Genomic DNA, 24,939 nt, shown 5'->3' on the forward strand with positions numbered 1-24,939 from the left:
ATTTCTATTGAAAGATTCATCTAAACAACAAAATATAAGACACTAACTGTTGAAAATCAATCTGATAAATGACACTTTTTTACGTGTATTAAAACAACAAAATATAATAGACTAACTATTGAAAATCAATCTGATAATTGATAATTTTTTTATTTCTATTGAAACATTCTTTGAAACAAGAAAAAATATAAGAGACTGTTCTGATAATTAATTAAGATAGAAGTAATGATTCAGTTGCGCTTAAACACAATATAGAGGATGTAGTTAATCGACGGGAAAGATAACACAAACACTGATCTCCTATCTTATTGTGACGTCACGAATGCTTCCATTGTTAATGTATTAAGTCAAAATAATCAAGAGTTTTATATTTTTCACTTATTTTTTCGATTATTTATACGTCTAGATACTCGTAGACTATGAAAACGTCAAAAAAAATAGAATTAAATTAAACAAACTAACATGAAGTAACAAATCGAGGAACCTGATCACGCACACTAAGCCAATTCCTGGCCCGATTTTATCGGCTGTCAAACAGCAAGAGACTTTCTAAGCGTATAAATTTTCTATAAAGCATAGGATTGTCTCACTTGATTCGTAGAGAAAACACAATTATAACCAACTACGTAATATATTTAAAACGGCATCACTGACTTTCGATCGGTGTAGGTATCAACTAGTTTTGGACCAATCAGAGGTCCTTCCAAAGGGTGACTGTACGCCCATTCTAGCACTGCGTATTTAGACTCATGACAACGGGGGACAGTGATGATAATTATTTCAAAATTATTAAAAATATATATTTAAAATCATGACACTCAAATTTGTGCTGTAGGTACGTTAAATTATTAAAACTTTCGTGAGACATTATTAACTTTATTTATTTAAAGCGGCTTTACTTACCGTTTATCGGTGTGGGTGCCGACTAGTTTCAGACCATTCGGAGGTCCTTCGTCAGGGTGAGTATAGTGGGTTCGCAATAATGTCCCGTCTCATACTGCAGATTTGCACTCGTAGTGCGTGGCGTCACAGGGCGGGGGGCGCAGGGTGCCGCGGTAGTGATGACGACTACGGTAAAACTGAAACTTTTGTGTCACTATTGGTGTACGTATGTTGTTGTTAACTTACCGTATCTGTTTGTGCTTTAACATTACAAAGGAAAAAGGCAAAATGGCAAAATTTACTAAAAGTTACAAAACAATGGGTCCTTAATCGCTTTCACTTGTAACTTCCTCTGTACACATCATAGCTACATGAATGAACCGTAGATTTGCTTGTTTATAATTCCTTTTGTACCCACGTTAGGTTATAATTAAGAAGGGATGGATCTGTCGGCATAAAAGGGTATTATTGTAACCTCGGATGTACTGTGTTACGATTTTCAAGCTTTTTTAGAGGTTTTTTTGTATTATTTATTCTATTTCTCGCCAAATTTCAATTAGCATTCAAATTTCTTTTATAATTACCAAACTTGGAGTTGTATATATTATATTTATAATATACAATAATTTACGTACCTACTGCAAAAAAGGAAATATAGGATATGTATATATATTATAGTAAGTAAATTTATTACTTAGTTTAAATCTCCTACACCTTTAGGTTATCTGAAAGAAATTGCTGATTAGCTTTAATTGTGCTCCCGTAACCCTGTAGAAATTGTAACATTATTTTTTTCGTGTTACAATAAATTTTATTTAATTACATTATAGAACTTACTCCAGGTAACCTTATTAATGCACAATATTTTGTCTCCAAGTTTAAGTTTTAACGGTTTAGGTCTACTTCGAATCTCTACAATGCTCTTCAATGAAACACTAGATCAGACGCTGTAAATGAAAAAGAAATCTCCTCATTATAATTGAAGGATTTCTGTTCTTTCACCGTCCAAATCCTAGACTGAAATACTGAAGGTAGAACGATTATGGCGCCACCTTAAGAAATTACGATGAGCGCTAAGTGAGTTCAAGACCGCCCAGTATGGTACAGATTTTTAGACTCACTGTAGATCGTCTAGAGGACTATGGACCTTTTAAAGATAGAATAGAATAAAAATTTATTGTTAACAAACCACCACCACATAATTATAAAATAACAAACCAGACTAATAAATTCTCAAAAAATAAAAAAACAAGTAATAATTTCTTAGAATTAACTAATAAAACTAATTGATTTGACAGGAATATCACCAAATGGAGCTAACTCAGTAGTAATAAGCTGCAATGGCGTGGCGCCAATGTAGCACTAGTTTTCAGTAGCCCCAACATTATTGAGTCCTGGAGTAGCAGCGACTGGTATTTTTTTAAATTATTGTTATGAGTAACAATTCTTGGATAATTTTAGCTTAAATTTAATTTCAAGCACTATCTGGGTAGAAGGATGTTATGAAGACATAATCGCGTTGCACAGATGTAGGTTCTGCATCTTCTATTGTATTTTTACGGGGAATGCTCAGAAGAGTTGTTGCGGTTAATACCAGCAGCTAAATTGCACCACTGGAAGTTTCGTCAATTTGTGAAATTCCATCCGTTGACGTTTGGCATACTACAACCGCGCCTTTTGCGAGGAACTTCAGCCGCTATGTGGAATAAATAACCGGCAATAAAATACAGTTTCCCCAACTAAAACTACCAGAGGGAGGCTCCTCTGCATAGGATGCCGGCTAGATTATAGGTACCACAACGGCGCCTATTTCTGCCGTGAAGCAGTAATGTGTTAGCATTATTGTGTTTCGGTCTGAAGGGCGCCGTACCTAGAGAAATTACTGGGCACATGAGACTTAACATCTTATGTCTCAAGGAATCAAGCGCAATTGTGCTGCCGATCAGAATTTTTGGGATTTTCAAGAATCCAGAGCGTTACTACATTGACTGGTCGTATCAATTACCACAGATGACCGTCATGCTCGTCTCGTCACTTATTGTCATAAAAAAAGACTGGCAACGCATCTTTGTCACCGTCTATATGCGGTTGCCTCGCCACTTACAATCACATGAGCCTCTTACATATTTGCCCCCTCCGATATAAAAAAAACAAAATAACGAAAGTATTATTTAATTGTTAATGGTAAGATACATAACATAATAGCTGATGGGCCTGAAGCAAGTTAGAAGTCAATACAGATTCCTCTTCTTGCAAGTTTGTGGTTTTTATTTTCGCAGTTTATTATGAACACGTTGATAAAGGTAATGTTCGTTGTTGTACACACTGGTAAGTAGACATTAGGACATTCCTCACAAGGTACAGTTCTGTTCAACGGTGGAAGAATATGTTGAGGCTTGTTTGTTGAGAAAAGTGGCTGTGTTGGTAGCATCACAATGCAATAAGTAAATATTGTTGCAGATAATATCACTGTAAAATTATAAGTAAGGCACATAAAAATATTTTGTTGATGAATGTGTCCGATTTCAGTCTAGTAGAGACGAAATTGTAGGAGTTATGGGTTTGTAAATATACTTGCCCGTCCTGCGTCTAAGGATGCCATAAGTATGTTTGAATCCATAAGTCTTATTTGTTAAAGACTGTATAACTTGCTTTTCCTGTTATTAACTTTTTCTTAGTTTGTTTAGTTAATAATTTTGATTTTCTTTTGTTTTAATGTTAATGTACATAGATTATAATGGAGCTGACTTGTACATACATATAACAGCCCCTAAATAAATAAAGAAAAAAATATATTTGATTTACAAATTTTGTGTTTATTTCAGCAATGCTATAAAAACTGAAACATTACAATATTAAAAATGTATAAACTTACGGATTTTAGTCAATCAGTTCCAATTGATAGTATACTTCGGACTTAGTTCAGTATTATTTTCAAAGTATTATTGTGATTTTACTTATACAGGTAATGATGGCTTTAGTTTTGATATATTTTAACTTACTATCTATATATATATTCAAGGGAATGTAGTTTATCGATAATCGAATTAGATGTTGCTATAAAAAAGTTGGAAGCAAAATAGTCTATTATAAATAAAATTCCGTACTTACAGAGCTCGCAGAACATGGCCTTAGAGGAAATTACTTAAACGCAAAAATGTAATTAATCAATGAGGCTATTAGTTCTACTTCATTACTATTTAACTTTTCTTTAACAAACTACATTTTAGCTGTATTTGCTAGTGATTTACGGCTTTCTAATTATGTTTTGGCTATTTTGATAGTATCTTTATATACATCACATCATCTACTCTTACTTCATGTATCAGGTAGTAATCGAAATTTTGATTTCATAAAATGCAAAAAAATTAAGAACAAAAATTAAAAAATGTAACTCCTTCTGTAAACACCTTTTTTCGGCCTTTCTTTGGTGAATGTTGGCTTTTTTGTCAAAGTACCTTATAAAGTACACTAAAAAAGTTGTAAAACGAGAATCTCTTGACGGGGAATGTCTATTGTCGAGGACCCAGTGCTCTGTGAACGGCTGCATCACTTGGAGTTGCATAGAGACGTCACTTCATTGTTGGTCTTCTACCGCATTTATCACGCGGAGTGTTGCGAAGAGCTGTTTCACTTGATTCCTGCCACCGTATTCCACCTTCGCACGACACGCCACAAATTAGGATATCATCCCCACCATCTGGATGTGTGGTCGTCCTCCACAGTGCAGTTTTCAAGGAGCTTTCGTCCACGTACTACAAAGCTGTGGAATGAGCTTCCTTGTGCGGTGTTTCCGGTACGATACGACATGGGCGCCTTCAAGGAAAGCGCGAACACCTTCCTTAAGGCCGGGCAACGATCATTTGATTCCTCTGGTATTGCAAGAGAAATGAAATGAAATTTTATTTGCAGGAAACATTCGTTTCGTCAATTGACATGCAAAATATGTTACAAAATTGTCTAAGCACTACTCGTATTCTATACCGAAACATGTCGGATTTCACAATGATATCAATAATATTTACAAAATGAAATTTTAAGATATTATAATATGAGACGTAAATAACTTAATAATTCATTTAGTACCTATGTATAATATTAACAAATTCAATGTCATAAAAGTATATTAATTTACATATATTATTATCAAATAAACTAACTAATTCATTTTGTATTGAAAATTTCATTTAAACTATAGAAGCACTTCTTTGTTAACCACTGATGCAGTCTTCTTTTAAAAACTTTGAACGGTAAATCTTTCAATTCATTGGGCAATTTATTATATATTTTCACAGACATGCAGTAACAATTTCTACTAAAAGATGCAGTTCTACAGAAGGGCATTATGAGTTTATTTGGATACCTTGTGTTTAAAACCTTCTGGCTTTTTTTTGTATAGAAATCACACATATGTTTTTGAAGAAATAGGCTCATTTCATAAATGTATAGGCATGGCAGCGATCGAATTTTCAATTTTTGAAATAGCGGTCGACAAGAATCTAGGGGGCCGGCTCCACAAACCGCCCTGATACACTTCTTCTGTCCAATTAATAAATGCCCTATGCTCACCGAGTTGCCCCATATGACCAATCCATATCTTATAGCTGAAACCACGAATGCATAATATGCCATTAGCGCTGTTTATTCACCTATTGTTTTTGATACGCGTTTGAGGACAAATACATGTTGGTTAATTTTTTTGCTAATTTTGTCAACATGTGACTTGAAGGACAAGTTGCTGTCTAAAGAAATACCAAGAAAATTTACAAGTTGTGCTTCTTTAATATTCTCATTATGATAATTAACATTAATATCTTTTCCTTTTTCATTCTTATTATAGTACTGCATATACATTGTTTTTTTTTATATTAACAGTCAGGTTATTTTCAGTAAGCCATTCAATTGTGTCCTTTATTGTTTTATTAATTTCTATATCATATGTCAATTCATTGTTACATTTAATTACAATAGAGATGTCATCAGCAAAAAGAGTACAGTTATAAGTAGTAATGCTAGGTAAGTCGTTTATGTAGATTATGAATAGAAGTGGACCCGATATACTTCCTTGTGGTACAACTTTTGTTTTAAGTCTAAGTTCTGATTGATAAGGTATTTCTTGTTTATTATTTAATTTAGCAATTTCAACGTATTGAGTACGGTTTGAAAGAAGCCGGTTTTAAGCCAGTCATTTGCTAGACCTCGAATACCATATTGAACTATTAGATAAATATCTAATAGTTTTTCATGACAAACATTGACAAAAGCTTTGCTCATATCAAAAAATACTGATATTACTGGAATTTTTGTGTCCATGCATTCCGATATTTCTTATATTAGCGAAAAACACGCTAAAATTGTTGATTTTCCTTTTTGGAAACCATTTTGTTCCTGAAAAATGATATTATGTTTTATTAAAAAAGATTTTAATCGCTTGTGCAGTATCTTTTCAAAAATTTTTGAGATAACAGGAATGAGTGTGATCTGTCGATAGTTGTTAACATCCTTTTTATCTCCCGCTTTGAGTAAAGGTGTTACTTTTGACTTTTTTAAATTTGATGGGAACTTACCTTCTTCAAAAGATAGATTTATTAAGTAGGCTAGGACTGGAGCTAGTTCCTTTGCACATTCCTTTATTACAATTGTTGCTATTTCATCGCATCCCGTGGAATTTGAATTATTAATTTTACTTAATAACGGTTATTATCTCCATTTCATCAGTTGGCATTAAGAAAATATTTGAACTGTTATGTTTTAATTTATATGCAGGTTTTTTATTTTTCACATTTTGACTTTGACTTACTTACTTGTATGACTGTATTTATAAAATAATTATTAAAAATAGTAGCAATCTGAGTTGGATTATTTATTATTTTATTTTCATAATTAATTTCATCGATACTTCCTACATTAGAGTTAGTTTTATTTTTAATCACATTCCACGACGCTTTGCATTTATTTTTCGAGTAAAGTATATATTTGTTGTCACTACTTCTCTGAGCTAGGTCTATACACTTGTTGAGAATCTTTAAATAATTATTAAATTTGTTTTTGTTGGCAGGTATTTTATTCTTATAATATTGATACCTTAATTTTCTTTTTGTTGCACATGGTGTTTTTATACCTCTAGAAAACCATTTTATTTTTGAATTTGAAATATTAATTTTATACTTAAGAAGAGGAAAACATCATTTATAAAATATGATTAATGTATTGTAAAATTCATCAAAAGATTCGTCCAATTTCTGAGCATCATACATGTCTATCCAGTTAAGACTTTTTATACAGTCCTTAAATTTGTTTATGTTTTGATTTCATAAATCTCTTTTGAAAATTAACTTATACGACAGTGTTGAATTATTTATTTTTGTCGGTACTACTAAGAATTGTGCTGGGTCATGATCCGACAGGGCTAACTGACGAATCTCCCCTGTGGCATTTTCTATATTAGTAACAAAGAGGTCAATACAGGATTTTTGCCGAGTAGGTTCATTAATATGTTTAAAAAAATTAAATTTCGCAATAAATTAGTAAACTCCAGATTCGTTTTAGTATTTTTTTGAGTGTCGATATTAAAATCACCAACAATCACGATATTACTGGTCTCCCAATATCTTAATTTGTGTAAAAGTAAATCAAGCTTATTCAAAAATTCAGCAACGTTCAAATTCGGCGTCCTGTATAGACATATTACAATTAATTTGTGCTTTGGTATTCTTAAACCACAACATTCAAAAGAATGTTCTACACATAGCTCATCCATGACATCAAATTTTACAGCCTCAATATAGTCTCTGACTAGAATGCAGAACGCTTCCACCACGCTTTTGCTTAAGTCTACAAAAGCAGATACCATTGTATATCCATTGAACTTAATATTAGATCTGTTTTCTGCATTCACGAATGTTTCTGATAGACATATACCATCTTCTACTTTTCTATTTTCAAAAAGTTCAGTTAGATCTATGTTTAGTAGATCCTTTTTACTTAAAACGCTTGACTATATTCTGATGCATTATATTAAGATAAAATTTGGACTCGAAAAAATGAATCGCTTTTGAGATAATTATTTTGTTCTTTACTTTTTAGTTTGAAATAATATGGTATAGTAGGTAGGTATGGTGATAGTTTTGGCAGACTGCGATATTTGAGCTTGATGTTGACTGCCTTTCGCACTACGCGCCATGATAATTATACTACCGGGTACTAAATATTTTTGCCTATAATACATTGAGTCGATAAGCTTATTTATTCTATAACAAAAATCATGAATGAAGTGTTTCTTGCCAGGCTACGATTTTGCTAAAGTCAAGTATGTACATTTTTTATAATTTTTACAAGTCAATTCCAATAAATTATTCAGTTTTCTTTCATTAACAAATTACTACATTAATTTTGCAGTACACTGGTTACAATAACTGTTGCTTTACTATGACGCTTTAAGAAAAAACCAAGTTCCGTTATAATTTTGTAAGGATTACTATCCTGTTCGCCTAAACACAAAATTATTTTATCATTATGATTAAATTCAGTATTATTAAACGTCGCAACTAGTTCATCGCACGTTGCATGAGGTTTAACGAAAGAAAATATTTGATAGTTTTCGTATTTAGTATTCTGACGTGATTGGATAAGGGATCTTGTTAAATTTACACATTGTTGTCCGCCAAGTATCATAATTCGCATTTTGTCTGAATTCTCTTTTGAATTTTCAGGTTTGGTGTCCGTGTCACTAACCGATAAAGGATTTATTTCTTCTTCCCTTATTTTGAAGGTTGTGTACTCGTAGTTGGCGTAGGGACGCATCCCTCACTTGAACATACCGCTGTCTTCTCATAAGTTTTTTCTAAACAAATGCAGGATGACTCCGATTCTTGTATGAACTCCTTAGTACTTGAATTAGTGGGAATTTCCGATTCTTGATTTGTTTCAGTATAACTCGAATCTCCAATAATCTCGGAAAATGTGGGCGGTATTGAACACTTAACACTAGATGTCCCGTACGCTCGTTCATACCATTGAAAAAAGACATTAGAGTTGAGGTTCTTTTTAGACCGTCTAACTTTATATACATCTAACGTCATTAAACTTACTTAAAATATTATAATTAATTATATCACATCGTAAAAAGTTACTGTTTTAAGAATTCAAAGTAACTGATAAAATTGCCAATGGTTCACATTATCATCTCAATAGTTATGAAATTTGAAGTTCTCGTTAGAATAAGGGGTTTTAAAAATCACTTATTTCATGTCAGCTAACTAACCAAATCATTGAAAGCAAGGAATCTTCTTCCGTAGGTGCCTCTCTACTATTCGCAGTCAGCTCAGCGTTATAATTTACTTCTTCGTCCAGCGCATCATTTGCCCTCTATTTTGTCCATCATTAAAAGTTCTAGAAGGTCGCATCTCTCTTGATGACCTGGACGTGAACATAGCTCCGTTTGACGGTCTGTAGTAGTAGTTCTGGGTTTCTGACTTCATGAAGTATCCTGACATTGCATGTTAGTTGTAGGAGTAAAAAAATGAAATCAATTTATATTTATAAGATTCATACGTCAGTCTATTATTGTAACAGCAGTGAAAAGTAAGTAGATACTAGTTGGCCCTCCAAAATTAAAAGACATTGGATTCAAAACAATGAATACTGCAATCCCTACTAATATTAATGTGAAATTGTATGACAGGTTGATACAAGAATAGGAATTGTTGGGAAAACATATTGGCCACTCGAAGTAGTTATGTAAAGTAATGATATAAAAAGGAAACTTTATATGTCTTGTATACTTCCTGTACACGTCCTACGGTTATCAGACTTAGTCAAATACGCAAACACAGATAAACATTAAAAGAGAATTGCCAAAAACCCATGGAGAATGAGAGAACAAATAACTAATGTCACTTATACTATAAGAAAATTTAAACCGCGCTCAACCCTATCGAGTATATTCAGTACATCCCTTCGAAGTACAGGTAGAGTAAATCCATCACAGACTGGTACACAAGACATCTAAAAAGAAAACGGGGAGAACAATACGAGAGAATGATCAGACAAACTTAGGATATCTAATTATAGAATAGAGATGAAGGTGTTAAAAGAGGCTTTTGTCAATAGAAAAACAGATCTACCAGTGGGACGCTTCTTTGCACGCAATTCCGGCTAAATAATGGGTACCACAACGGTGCCTATTTCTGCCGTGAAGCAGTAATGTGTAAGCATTATTGTGTTTCGGTCTGAAGCGCGCCGTAGCTAGTAAAATTGCTGGGCGAATTTTTGGGCTTTTCAAGAATCCTGAGTGATACTGCACTGTAATAGGCAGGGCGTATCAATTACCATCAGCTGAACGTCCTGCTCCTCCCGTCCCCTATTGTCATAAAAAATAGATAGAGTCATAGATATTAATTTAAGGAAAGAATGTAAATATATATGTAAACATTACTATCTGAATAAAGACTTATATCTTTTATCTTTTAACGAGAAATTCTTGTATATATATATATATGTATATTTTGAATCTCGGAAACGGCTCCAACGATTTTCATAAAATCTATACTAATATTATAAAGCTGCAGTGTTTGTTTGTTTGTTTGAACGCGCTAATCTCTGGTACTACTGGTCCGATTTGAATGATTCTTTCAGAACACTGAAATACCGAACAGGGTAGTCCATTTATCGAAGAAGGCTATAGGCTTTATATGTTTTTTTTTTCAAAATTAGGGATCCGTAATAAAATTGCTATTTTGTAACACAAGGTGTAAAATCGAAAACCTATTTTTGCGTGCGCTGCAAAAACTATTGACAATAGAACAAAATGATGTACAGGCTATAATATAGGCAATATTTTATTACTTATAAAACTATCGCGTGAATTATACTTTATATGGCAAAACAACGTTTGCCGGGTCAGCTAGTTTAGTATACAGGGGATTTCGGGGGCGCAAAGTCGATCTAGCTTCAATCTAAGAAAATGTAGTTTTATCCGTGTTTTAATGAGAAACAGCTACAATAACATTAGAATACAAAGGTAAATTTCACCCCTATGTACAAGACTGTAATAGCTCAGATAGGACATTGGGTGATCCGCGAAGCAGAAGACTCCGGTTCGAATCCAGATATCCTATTAGTTTTTTTTTGTTCAAGTTTTGTAGATTCTTAAAAATTTAAGTAAGTCTCCGTCGTCCGTATATTTATTATTATTATTCAAGGTGCAGAGAAAGAATTTGGTAATATATTTGTCATCCAAGATGGTGATCCCGAAAAACTATGAATTCACCAATATGGATAGTGATGATGTTTACATGGCTAATTAAATAAAACTAATAAATTTAAAAGTACAATATATTAGAATAATAAAATACATTTTATTTGAAGTTCCTAATATTCAAATGGTGTCAAAAATATTAAACAAGGTCCCATGTAACTTAGACTTACTTGTTTGTACCTTTTAGTATTGACACAATTCATTCTACATAGATTATTGTAAGTACGATTATCGTTTCCACAGACTGGAATGTAAATTCGTGGGCATTCTTCACAGTCTGATATCTTTTCCAGTAGAGGTAATTTATCTACTACTCTTTGCATGTACCAATTCTGAAATACGACCGCTTCCTGTTGTGTTAGTTGTGGGTTTATGTCTAGAGACCAGCCCATTTCAACAGCCAGTATTATGAATACTACTGAAAAATAGTCATAAACATATAACTAATAAATAAATATAGTTATACAAATTTAATGTCATGATTACCTAATCTTTTCCTTGTACGAACAATTGATAGAATTGCAATTTAAAGTGAAAAAATATTATATGCGGAAATATACTAGGCTTAGAAAGCTAAGATCGCTCTCGTGAACCATTTGGTCTACATCTTCCAATTTGATAAGATACCTTGAAATATTTATAATAAAATGCCCGAGCTATAACTTTACTCGAATGTTAGTCATTAAGAAAGTTTTAAACGAATAACGATCCTTATTCCTTGTGTTCTTTATCGAAACTGAAGTGACGCTGTAATTTATAGGGTAATACAGCTTTGTGTCTGAAATAAGGGAGATAAGACGCAATCTAGCTACAAAATATAAAGAGGAGCGTACACTAAGAATTATTACTGCCGTGATCATGATAAATTATATTGGGGAGTTTTTCAAAATTATTATTTATTACTTATTGTGAATAAATGAATTCTAAAAGATTTATCTCAAAATGTTTTCTTTATCGTTGATATACCAATTGAGAAGTAGTTTTCATAAGCCGAATTGAATAAAGATTTAGACTTTGATCATTGTAAGTGACATTCGTGTGGGTATTTTGAGGTGATATTCCTCTCTTAATACGCTTTGTTTGTTAAGAAAAGTTTATGAGATTAATTGTAGGTCGATATGCTACGATTGAACGCGAGGTTTATTTAATTTACGGTTTCACAGTAAAATACACACATATTTATGATAAATGGGCGCGGGTGGAGAGGCCGTTTGGCTCCGGTTCATCATCTCAACCTCATCACCATCGTAACTGTTACATGCAGCCCGACGTTCGTCAACGAGCTGACACCTCTTGAACGTCACTACTAGTCGACCAACTAGCACTGCTATTTACAAACCTGATCCTCAGTTCTCACTCAAAACGACCGCGATGGCTTCTCGCCGGTGATTCTTGTTGTTTTTAATGGACAAGTGTATAATTTGGTTTATCTACCTATATTGTAGAAAATGTAATGCTGCTTAGGTACTGAAGCATACATATAATTATATAAGTTACCTGTTTGTTATTTATAATAATTAGGTATATATAAATTAAGTATTAGTAATTTCAAATTCCTGTAAGTAGTTTTTGTAATACAGGCTATATCTGTTAAAAAACGTGTTATTACTGTTATTACTTGTATTTCTAGGTTTTAATGTACACTGGAAACATACAACTGTAATAATTATGATAATAAAGAAATTTCAAATCAATCAATCAGTCGACCAACTATGTAAACACTAGACCTACTCACATCCTCCATTATTTTATCAATTGAGATGATCTTTAAATTGGTTGGAGCTGTACTTTTAACCGGCCATCTTGAATTTTTGGTCTGGTTTCTTTACATTAGTTTAAATATTAAATACAACTATAAGTTTTAAACTGTTTAAATTAGTTAAAAAATTCATTACTCTATACTTTTATTACTTGTAAGTTTGCTTCAACTTATTAACTTCAATATCTTATTTTAATTATTTAATAATTATTAATCATACATACATTTTCTTATGTTAATATTTTAAAAAATTTTAAGGCTAATTCTAGTTATTATTTATGTCAGTGATAAAGTTTTCATTTATTTCCTATTATCTTATTAGAAATTATGTAGTTGACTTTAATAACTTTAATAATTTTATTATTAATTTTTTTATTTCATTTTTATACATGTTTTCTATCTGAGGCTTGTGGCATTAGCGTAGAAGTAATTATATATAATAAAATATTATATTAATTTAAAATTATGCCTTCCAACTAAGCGCAAACATCTTTAAAAATATTGTTCTGCAACATTATTAAGACTTAAGAATTATACATTTAATACACACGAGTGACAATTACTTTCCCTGTTTTTATTATTTATTTCTGAGATGAGTTGCATTATTTTATTTTAAATAACCAAAACAGAAGAAATTCAACCCGATATTATGATTTTTTATTATTATTGTTTTTAGAACATATTTTGTAATTGGTATTTGATTACATTTATGCATCATTTTATTTGACTAAAAAGAGCTTATGTTTAATTGATTCATAATTCTTCGAATCCTCAGAAGAAAAACAGTAGGTGGAGCGATTTATAAATATTTAATAAAAACAATCAATATCGACATAACTTATATTATCTTATACTATTAAACTAGCTGCTTCCCACGACGTCATACGCTTGGACTCTATTAAATAGCAATAATACTGTGAGAGACTGTAAGTTATCCTGACCCGATAAATTTTTGTGATTATCCCGGACTAACATACAGACAACATTTTTATAAACTCCTTTATTGGATTCCGTTTGTAGAACACACCGCTTGCTAAGAATACTTGTATTCTTTTAAATTTTATGCAAAATATTCAATGTGCAGTTTTAATTTGTAACGATTTTATTATATAATTATATATATTATAATATGTACATAAATGCTTGGTCAATTATAACCCGTATACACAAGTAAAAACAATGCATGTATTAGGAATGGTGTAAAGCAGGAAACCAAAATGTGATTGATACACAATACTCCTTAAAGAAATAATCTTTCATGAAGAAAGGGATTCCCTAGCAAAGAAAAACGAGACATGTGTAGTTGACATCTTAATAATACACATATAACGTATATCATATTAAAATAAATGTGTCTGTCTGTTGAAATGCCAAAATAATGGGTCTTATAAATGGATAATTTTCGAGAGCTTCAATTATGGAATTGCCTTTTTGTTCTAAGAAATACATTATTTTTTTGTTACTAAATAAATAAATCTATACATTTCTGCCATCTCACGGAAAGTTATTTGTGGTTTGGCAATAGAACTCTGAATTTATTCTAAAATAGAAAATTTTCATAGCGTAAAACAATGTCCAAATCGCGAAACCACTATGGTGGATGTCAAAGGGCTTCTAAATGTAGAGTTAGTGGAGTAAAAACGGTTTCTTAAGCCATTCCAAATCTTTCATTATAATGAAGCTATAAAGGTGAAGATTGGTTGACCAATCAAGATTGTCTTATTACGAGTTTTGCCAACTTTTTTCGAAAGTCAGCACAATAGATATTTGCACATTATTACAGTGAATGAATATAAAATTTGTTTTATAATATTCTAAGATTTTCATGTGAAAAATATTCTTTCCAATTGTTGCACAACGGAGGCTTTATTTTAATTGAAAGTACTGGCCAGTACGACAATACGGCAATTTCATAATGCTTAAACCCCATTTTTTATCCTTACACGGGAGACACCAGAAAATAATCTTTTAAATTACTTTTTCTATGTCAGTTTATCTGTTGCCAATATATTTCGCATTGGCATAACAAATATCAGATACGTATTGTGTGTCGTAATATTTATGTTTAACTTGGCACCAGCTGTAAAATATTGTTCCTTGTTTAAATCATAATATTAGCCTTATTATGTTTGATGAATTAGAAATGGAGCCTTACTGAGTAATACTAATTTTAAACTAAAACAAAAAAAGAACAAGTGCTAGACTGACACGCACATACAGGTTTCCTTGAAAAAAAAAACTATACACAGAACTTAGTAAGTAGTAAGTAAAAAAGGTAATTTAACAAAACAATATATTGTAGTATAGCTTTAATAATATTCAGATACAGTGTATATTGTCACACACTTTATATCACTGTCTTGTACCCATAGTACAGGCTTATGCCGAGAATGGCGCAAGATAATTTGTGTGTGTCGATATTATATCCCTTACTGGGGTCATAAATACATTTTTCCAATCGTTCTTGAGAAATAGTGTATTGACAGACGTAGAGATGAGCAAAGAATATTATCCTACAAAGTTTTCTTTACTGTTCTGAAGTAGGTAAAAGTCAGAATCAGATCTAATTCATTCTCAGAAGTACAAGGATAGTGAATTAGAGTAAACTCTTACTCTACTTCGGGTTTGATGTCACAAAGCAAGTATTTAATTTTTTTTAATATAAGTATTAATCCTCTGAGTAAGCGAGACAGGAAGCCAAATTAATCTGCTTAAGCAGATTTAAAATGTCGGCTGACCTCAAATCTGAGGCCATAGTATAGTATAGCGTAGACGCTATACTATACTATGGCTTATGTTAGCATAGATGCTATTATGTCTGCATAACCAATTAATTTCTACTGTATAGGGTCTGAGTCTTTTAATTAGTTTTCACGTGAAGTAGAGTCACATATTGCGTAATATAAACTTAATGCGTTGCATGGGCATAACTTGTGTATATAATATGCAAATATTATATAAAGGTTATTATAGGTTGCTTGTTCATCTTTTATTTTTTGGAGAGTGCTTTATGATATCTAATTGCTCTTAACATGCCAATAGATAGCGCTATATAGATACAACAGAAGGACAAACATGTTAATATTGTTAAGTTAATATTATAATAATTAACAGATAGAACACATATTAAGTATCATACTGTAAACAATTTTAAATTAAATTAATGACTACTCACACAAATACGGCATCTCACTGAAGTGTGGAGAATTTCTCTGAGCTAAGCTAAGATGAAACACCTGTGTAATGTTCTATGATAAGATTTAATTAAAACCGAACGATTAGCTTGATAAACTGGAGCAATGAAGTATAATTAATGTACAGACGCGTAGCGGAATACTATGAAAAACATTTATTTGAACATAAAAATAAAATTTGGAAAATGAAAATTTAATGAACGATGCAGGTCTCGAACCCACGACCTCGCGTTCCGTGCCAGTGCTCTGCCAACTGAGCTAACTGGTCAAGTGACGTATCGTCATAAAATCTTGTATGATTTATCCAACTCTCATTTTGTGGCTTCATCTACAGGATCTACTTTACAGTTGGCTCCTGCTCAACCCCAATATTTGCATACAAGAAAATTTACTTGAGAAGTCGCTCTTGTAAATCTAAACAATTTGTTATGTATTTAAAGTGATAAGGGTTCACTTCTAGGATTAATACACAAAAAAAAGTTGAAATCAAAATCTTATGAACGAACATTGGCACGGAACGCCAGAGGTCGTGGGTTCGAGTCCCGCATTTAATCATTATTTTAAAAATAGGATTCTTAACAAAACGTGTGCATCTTGCGACACCTGACAAAAGTGATAGGTAAAAGTAATCTAAGTTGAACAATTAAATTAATGAAATTGTTTTACTTGAAAAAAAGCTTGGTTTATTACTTAATTTGATAAGGTAGGGGGAAGGGTACTTATTAATAAAATCATTAATGATAGTAAAATATACTTTATTTTAATTACCATTTTTGAATATTATGTATTATATTAAAATGTTATGTAAGTACATTATTAGTATCATTATATTTTTATCCTATAAAAGTAGCAATTGGTTAGAGTGAGAGAGATGGAGCCTGCCTACCGCTGCCGTATGCATGAGAGAAAGGGAAGCCATACAGACTGGTGCCGTAATGCCTTTCGTTCGGAAGCGGTTTTCCCCGCCCACAAATAGTTTTCGTTTCAAAAATGAGATCTAGTAGGTAGCCAATGTCGTCAACATTCAAATACAAACTAACTTATTCTCTATTCGGTTATTTGATAGAATAATATCTCAAGTTAATAATACCTTTCTCAACCAGATTGAAAGATATATTGTGAAGCTATATTCAGAAGCTAGCAAGTAACACTACTTTTTATGTATTAATTGGCAAAATTTATACTCTTGCCAAAATTTATGATTCCTAGTACGCATTATTAGGGATTAGCGGAAAATAAGGAATGAGACGAGCAGGATGTTCAGCTGATGGTAATTTATACGAAGTGACTATTTGTACGGGTACTGGACGAATAAATTATATTTATTCGTACATTTATTCAATTTTTAAATTAAGAACGAATGGATGATTAGCTCGTTTTTTAAGAATGAGTTTATTCATATGGATATTATTATTATTTTATTATTAAATTTATTACTAAGGATTTTTTTTACTAATAAATTTATTCTAAATAAACGTGAGTATAATTGTTGTGTGTTCTTAGTGGAACGCAACCTATGGAATTATGATGTGATTGGTGGAATGTGTATTGTGATTGGTGACCAAAAGGAAGTAATTATAATTTAAATACTCAATTTTTATTTTTATAATAGATATTGTAAATTATGTTAAAATAAATCAATGAAATAAATTTCAATGGAAAAGGTAAGCTAACAAATCTTTATTTTCCTTTATAAATTAAAAATTATTATTTTTCCAAAAAAGTTTCATTTGTTTATATTTCTGTCATTCTGTCATAAAGTATTTATAATAAAATAATTCAATTTGAATTTATTTAGCTTGTATAAAATATCTTACAAAGTGGGTAATTATTCAATTAATAAAAAATATATATTTATTTCTTAACATAGAATTGTTTTTTAATTTTAATACTGATGATATATTCTTCAGATTCCAAAGAAGAATATGAAAACGATGAAGGCAAAGAGGAAGACCAAAATGGAGAAGACGCGAATGAAGTTGTTAATTCAGATGAAGCTGCTGATGAGAATGACCAAGTCATGGATGAAAATTTATTGAAGGAAGGCGAAAAATTTGATTCTATTGAAAAGTTACAGAAGAAAGTAAAAGATTTCGAAGAAAAAGAGTACGCTTTTTTTTATCATCGTGATGCTATGACAATTGAACGATGTCGCACAAAAGGAATCAAGAGGTATGTTGAAGCGTCCCTGATATATTATAGCATCAAATACTATTGTTTTCATGGAGTGAAAAAATTAATATCTACGTCGAAAGGAGCAAGAAAAGCGTTCTCGTTTCAGAAAAACTGTCCAGCAGCTTTCAGCGTCGGAGTGGATGATACTGGCCACTATCTTCTCATTAAATCAATCAACGGGAATCACAATCACGATAGAAGTGAAAATCTTTTTCGACACTATCCACGGAGCAGAAGATTAACTAAGGAGCAAAAGGAAAAAATTGTGGAGTTTTTAGATCTCGAAGCTAACCGAGTGAAGGTTAAAGATAGGATGGAAAGTCAAACTGATAAAATAATATTGCTAAAAGACCTTGATAACTGCAAATTTAAAAAAAATAAACAAAATTTGTTAAATCCCACCCTTCAGAAGCTAGAAAATAAATTTAAAGCACAATGGTTATTATATGAAAAAGAAAATACGTTTGCTGGGCTGTTTTTTGCAACAGAATCCATGAAGTCAGCGATGGATGCATATCCTGAGTTTATGGGAATCGATGCTACTTTTACCAGTGGGAGGCTCCTTTGCACAGGATGCCGGCTAGATTAGGGGTACCACAACGGCGCCTATTTCTGCCGTGAAGCAGTAATGTGTAAGCATTACTGTATTTCGGTCTGAAGGGCGCCGTAGCTAGTGAAATTACTGGGCAAATGAGACTTAACATCTTGTCTCAAGGTGACGAGCGCAGTTGTAGTGCCGCTCAGAATTTTTGGGGGTTTCAAGAATCCTGAGTGGCACTGCATTGTAAGGGGCAGGGCGTATCAATTACTATCAGCTGAACGTTCTGCTTGTCTTGTAAGGAACATTTATTATATTTTCATAAAAAAAAAAAATTACAACCGATAAAAGAAATATCACACGCGATCAAAGAGATGTAGCAAAATCAATTCTTCAGAAAATGGTTTTTTCTGAAACAAGAAGAAGAATATGATTTATTATATGAAGAGTTGAAAGAAATGCCACAATCTGTCGTTGATTACTTTAATGAGAACTGGCATTCTATTAGAAATGAATGGTCACTAAATAATACCTTCATGCATGGAAATTTTCTAAATAATACAAATAACAGACTAGAGTCACTTAACAGCAAAATTAGACAGGCATGCAACTATAACTAAATATAACTCCTTGGAAGAGTTTGTCGAAAAATTGATTACGTTTTTCTGCTGTCGGAACTCCGAACGGAACCACAAAGCAGCTTATGCATACCAGAAAAAGGAACTTTCTTCAAACGTTATCAGTTTGAAGAAAGTTCCCCATTAAAACAATATCATGACTTTTTGACACCTTATGCATTTAAATTCGTGCAAGAAGAATACGATTTAAAGAAATTCGTCAATGTTGATATTGATACGCCAGAATCACAAGAATTAATTATCAGTTATGATGGTCTAAGTCGAATCGAAACATCTGTTGATTCATGTGATTGTACAAAATTTAGAAGCATGACTTTACCTTGCAGGTAACAGGTATGCATATAACACTTATACTAATAATATTTATAAATATCGCATCCAAAATGCCATAAAAAAAAATTTAGTAAAAAACGTTGTAAAAAAGCTCTACAAAAAATTAAATAAAAATAATACTGAAGGATATGAAAATAAACTGTAGAGAGAAGATACACAACAGATTAAGAGGCACAAACAGTGTGAAATTTTCAAACAATCGCCTTTTTTAAGCTTTCACATTGGTTGTGCCCCTTAATGCAAAATGAGATGGGACAAAGATTTGCTTGGAACGTTGGACCAAAAAATATTACTTTAAAACTCAACGAGTTTTAAAAAAAAAAGATGTTCAAGCTGAGATACCAGAATGTATTATTTCATCCCATCAATATCAAAGAAAAATTTTTTCTCAGCAAGAAAAGTTTAAGAAGGCTTCACTTTTAATTAATCTTCCAGGCTTAGTTGCCGAAAAAAGTAACGATTTGTAATTACAACGGATGAAAAATTTGAGTGATGTACTCGATGCGTAGTATATGCATAGTAATAATAATAACAAATAAGTAGACAGTAATGATAATGGAGACGGCATTAACTGCAGCGATGACGATGACGGTGTTAACGAAATTCACTTCCGTGACGACGGTAGTAAAAAAAATGTATGTCGAGGTGTCATCGACAATCAAAACTTACATCTATTTCCAAATGTAAGTAATATTAATGAAGATAATATTGATTCTATTAAAAAAAGGAAGAAATCACCATCTCCTGGGCCTTCTACATCATTATCAAATGTATCAAATAGCGTTAATGTTGTTAAAAAAATTAAAATATTGGAGAATATAATTGTCCAACCGGCTATGAGACAACGAGGACGATCGAAAGGAGCAACGCAAACAGCGATTGGTTTACCAAAGAAGAAAAAATCAATTCAACCGTTTGTCAAGAAAACACTATATGATAAATTGTCAATCATGCTAAATTGGTTTGTAAATAATGAAACTGTGACTAAAGTATTAAAAACTAATCATGTAATTCAAGAAGATGAAGTGGAAACAATTTCTGATAATGTGTCATCTGCAGTTTTAGACAAGCAAGTGAAAATTAATTTAATGAAAAAATATTTTACGGCTGATGCTTGGAAAATAGTGGAACAACTTTACGAGACAAAAAAAATTAAACGAATGTCCTTTGTGTAAAGAAAATTTAGATACGACAGTAGATGATGAAGTAAAAGTGAAAACCAGTATAGGATGTGATTATTGTTGTGAATGGTATCATTTGAAATGTACGGGATTAAAGCGTTGTTCACGTAAAACTTATTGGATGTGTACAAAATGTGAAAAAATTTTGTATGTTCTAGTATAATTAAATTAATTTTAATTTTATAAAAATGTAAGAATAATTTAAAGTCTTATAGAATTAAACTTGACTAAAATTAAGTAAATTAAATTTAAATAAGTGTTCAAATAGTTTAATGGTTTTATATCATTTAATATAATCAAGAGCAATATCTCTTGAATGAATGAACCGATTTCCACGTGGTTGGCAGCATTCGACGTAGTTTTGTAAACATCACTAAAAATATCTAAGTCTAAAATGATCGATCGAGGAATTTCGAAGTAATCAGAAAAAATACTTTCTTCGGATTTCTTTTGACAACGATAACTCACGATCGATTTCGAACGGGCTGGTGGCGATCGACGTCATTTTTTGATATTAAGAGCTTTGTTTCTAAAATCGATCGGTAGAGCCGTTAAAAAGTTATTAAAAAAAAACACATTTAAAAAAAAAATTTTGAATTAAATATAATAAAGCTTCTGAAATAGTTAGTCCTATATGTTCTTTTTCGAAAACCTTAGTTTATTTAATTGCTAAAGTTATATGAAACGTAATTAGAAAAATAACATTTTCGAAATACATATTGCTGGTCACACATTTAGGAATGTGCGCAGCGTGTAATAAATATAAAATAATAAATTTAGAAGTACAGTAAGGACGTGGCGCTGAGAGCGCTTAGAACGCCTGGTATAAATGATAGTGAAAAATATATTTAGATACTTATATATTTAATACCTATAAAGTTAATTTATTAAAGAGCATTGAATATATTTAATAATAAAAAATAAATTCAATATTTTACGGTATTAAAATCGGCAAACATTTACCATTTTTTGGTTTAAATTAAAAACAAATAGAAACGCAAATTTTTTTTTTAATTTGCACTCTAATTGATAAAATAAAATGATTCGTCCGACTTCTGTACGAATAATTATAAATTGTTCGTACGGTAACCGTATTAATAATTATAAATTGTTCGTACAGTACCCGTACTAATAGACTCAGCCTAAAATAAAATTATTCGTCCGACTTCTGTACGAATAATTATAAATTGTTCGTACGGTAACCGTATTAATAATTATAAATTGTTCGTACAGTACCCGTACTAATAGACTCAGCCTAATTTATATGCCCTGCCCATTACAATGCAGTGCTCCTCAGGATTCTTGAAAAACCCAAAAATTCTGAGTGGCACTATAATTGCACTCGTCACCTTGAGACGTAAGATATTAACTCTCATTTTCCCAGTAATTCATTTGCTTCGGCGCCCATCAGACCGAAACAAAGTAATGTTTACACATTACTGCTTCACGGCAGAAATTAGCGCCATTGTGGTACTCATAATTTAGCCAGCATCCTGTGCAAAGGAGCCTCCCACTGGTAAGTTTATGCATATATCCAGATTATCGTGTAGATAACATCACAACTGCAGAAAGGATCAAATAAGCCAATATTTACGAATGACACGTCACAATGGAATGGCAGGTTAGTTTAGCAGTCACTCGTTAAGTTGCAGCCAGCTTAAACCCTGTTTCGGCTATAAACTTTGGTACATTTAGATGCGTTACTGCCATCGGTTAGGAAAAACACTTAAATAAATTAAAAACCGTATCAATAATTCGTGGTGAAACTCACAATATTATAATGACTTTTCTTCAAAGTCGGCAAGTGCTCTCATCCTACGGAAGGCTCAAAGATTTTTACAACGCAAAGGGCTTTTCATTTCACCTGGATCATAAAATGAAAATAGGGTCAACAGTCCTCTTTGATCGTTGACAATTTTGATTTGTTAACAACTTATGAAATATGTTACGAGTATGAGTTGTTCAAGTGCAACTCTGGTTCACGCACGCGCGTATTGGTCGTACTACTGATGAAGTAACAAAAACAAATAAGTAAATTAACGAAATGTTTTAAGTCTTCATTAATAAACTCTGGCGAGTCAACATGTCGAGGCTGCTCGTGTAGAGGCGAAACATGTGTCGAATTGCTTACAGACAAAATAAATTGGCGGAATTAACACTTAAGAAAACTTAAAACATTTGGATAATTATGGAGTTCCGCAAAGAAACGCCTACTTCAATAAATTTTCTTAATTAATACATTAAATTCATATTGTTAAGTGTCAGGATTACAGGGTTCGGAGACACGAGTATAATTCCAAAAATAATTAAGGCATAAAAGGCATTTATGTTCTCAAAATTAATTCCTTTAGAATTATTATAATGTGATTTCTATCGCGCCAATTGTTTACGAAGCGGTGGTACCACAGAGAGAAGAAACGGCGCAAGAAACTCTCCCAGCATTCTTTTTTGCGCCTTTTTAAATCAAATATTCAATATTGTACTGTCATTGTGATTGCTATAAAGTAATCAATATCTAGTTCCAGGTTGTTCGATCACTTAGATATTTAGTTGTGGAGTAGTAGTATTTAAATTTAATTTTATTAAATAAAATTTATCTATAAATAATGCCTGACTCAGTCAAATCCTAAATCAAGTGTCAAAAATAGTAGGAATTCTAAGGGATAAGAAGATCTCGGGCCTTTAACGATAAGATATATTAAGCATGCAATGGATGCATTTATATAGGTATGTATTATTATTATATATGTGGCTATATGCGTAGTCCTGATTAGGTCAAAGTAACACCGCGTCCAGAATTGAACTATTGTGTTCGCCACTCATACTTATAGCTCGTCGTCAAGCCCTGCCGCGTTTGGGAACCAAAGTATCTTCTTGACGCGAGTATTGCAAACAGCATCTGGGATTAGGGTATAATCGCCAAGGATGGTGTTACGCTTATGCATTATTGGGCCGCAATTGCAAAGGAGATGAAGAGGCGTTTCATCGGCCTCAAGGCAAAATCTGCAAGTTCTTTCGTTTTTTATTCCAACCACACAGAGGTGCTTATTTAGGCGACAGTGCCCAGCTAGAATCCTGGTGAGTATGCATAGGTTTTTCCTGCTCAATGATAGGGCTTCATTTGCATTTCTGTTATTAAGCATATGCAGGTTTAAACCTGTTGAATTGCTGCAGCGTTTAAGTGCTTCAAATTGACATTGGTTCCTCAGGGTGTGACGAATGGCGCTCTTAGGCAGTCCACAAATAGGTTCCGGACCGTATTGGACTGTTTTAGCTCCAGCTCTCGCATGCTCATCAGCCATTTCATTGCCTATGATTCCGGCATGACCTGGGACCCATATTTATTTATTTATTTATTTAATAAGGTTTACCGACAGATAGTACACATAAGCTTATTTACAATACATATACACAACTTAAAATCTATAGTGAACATCCAATTATGGGTAAACACAGCAAATTAGATATCTAGTTGTAAACAGAGGTAGAGAAGAACATGTTATGGATATTATCCATATATTATAATATACACATTATATAATATTTCCTTCGCTATTGCTTAAGGATATTGCAAGAAAAAGGAATATCTATAAATATATTCTATTAAAATTTACAGACACAACAAATATTTAAATATTAGTGTTCCATCTCGTATTCCAAACACGCTCTTCTAAATTTGTTTAAAGATATATTATGTAGATCAACATCTATGTCGTTGAACCATGCGTTATGTTGACGGCATATCCGAGGTAAAGGACTGTGGAACCCAACATTTGTTCGGTAAGTATCTATTGCAAAAGGCTGAAAGTTATTCACTCTAGCATTAGCACGAGGAACCTTGAAGTTAATTTTTTCCAGTAATTGAGGACATTCAATCAAATTATTAACTATTTTAAAAAGAAAAACCTGATCTGAATTCCAACGTCTACGCGAGAGAGTTGTCAATTTAAAAAAGAAACAGCGCTCATTGTATGATTGTAA

The 24,939-nt window shown here is 32.2% G+C and overlaps 1 long non-coding RNA gene across 1 annotated transcript; it reads right to left on the reverse strand.

Moving 5' to 3' along the window:
- Positions 1-11,203: 11,203 nt before the first annotated feature.
- LOC126973128 (uncharacterized) lies at positions 11,204-16,126 on the reverse strand. Its single transcript, XR_007731266.1, has 2 exons — positions 16,075-16,126; positions 11,204-11,555 (listed from the first exon to the last, which is right to left on the reverse strand). It is a non-coding gene; the product is annotated as an uncharacterized LOC126973128 (long non-coding RNA).
- Between the last annotated feature and the right edge of the window lie 8,813 nt (positions 16,127-24,939).

This window comes from Leptidea sinapis, chromosome 28, assembly GCF_905404315.1.
Source record: "Leptidea sinapis chromosome 28, ilLepSina1.1, whole genome shotgun sequence".
Classification (NCBI taxonomy): Eukaryota; Metazoa; Arthropoda; class Insecta; order Lepidoptera; family Pieridae; genus Leptidea; species Leptidea sinapis.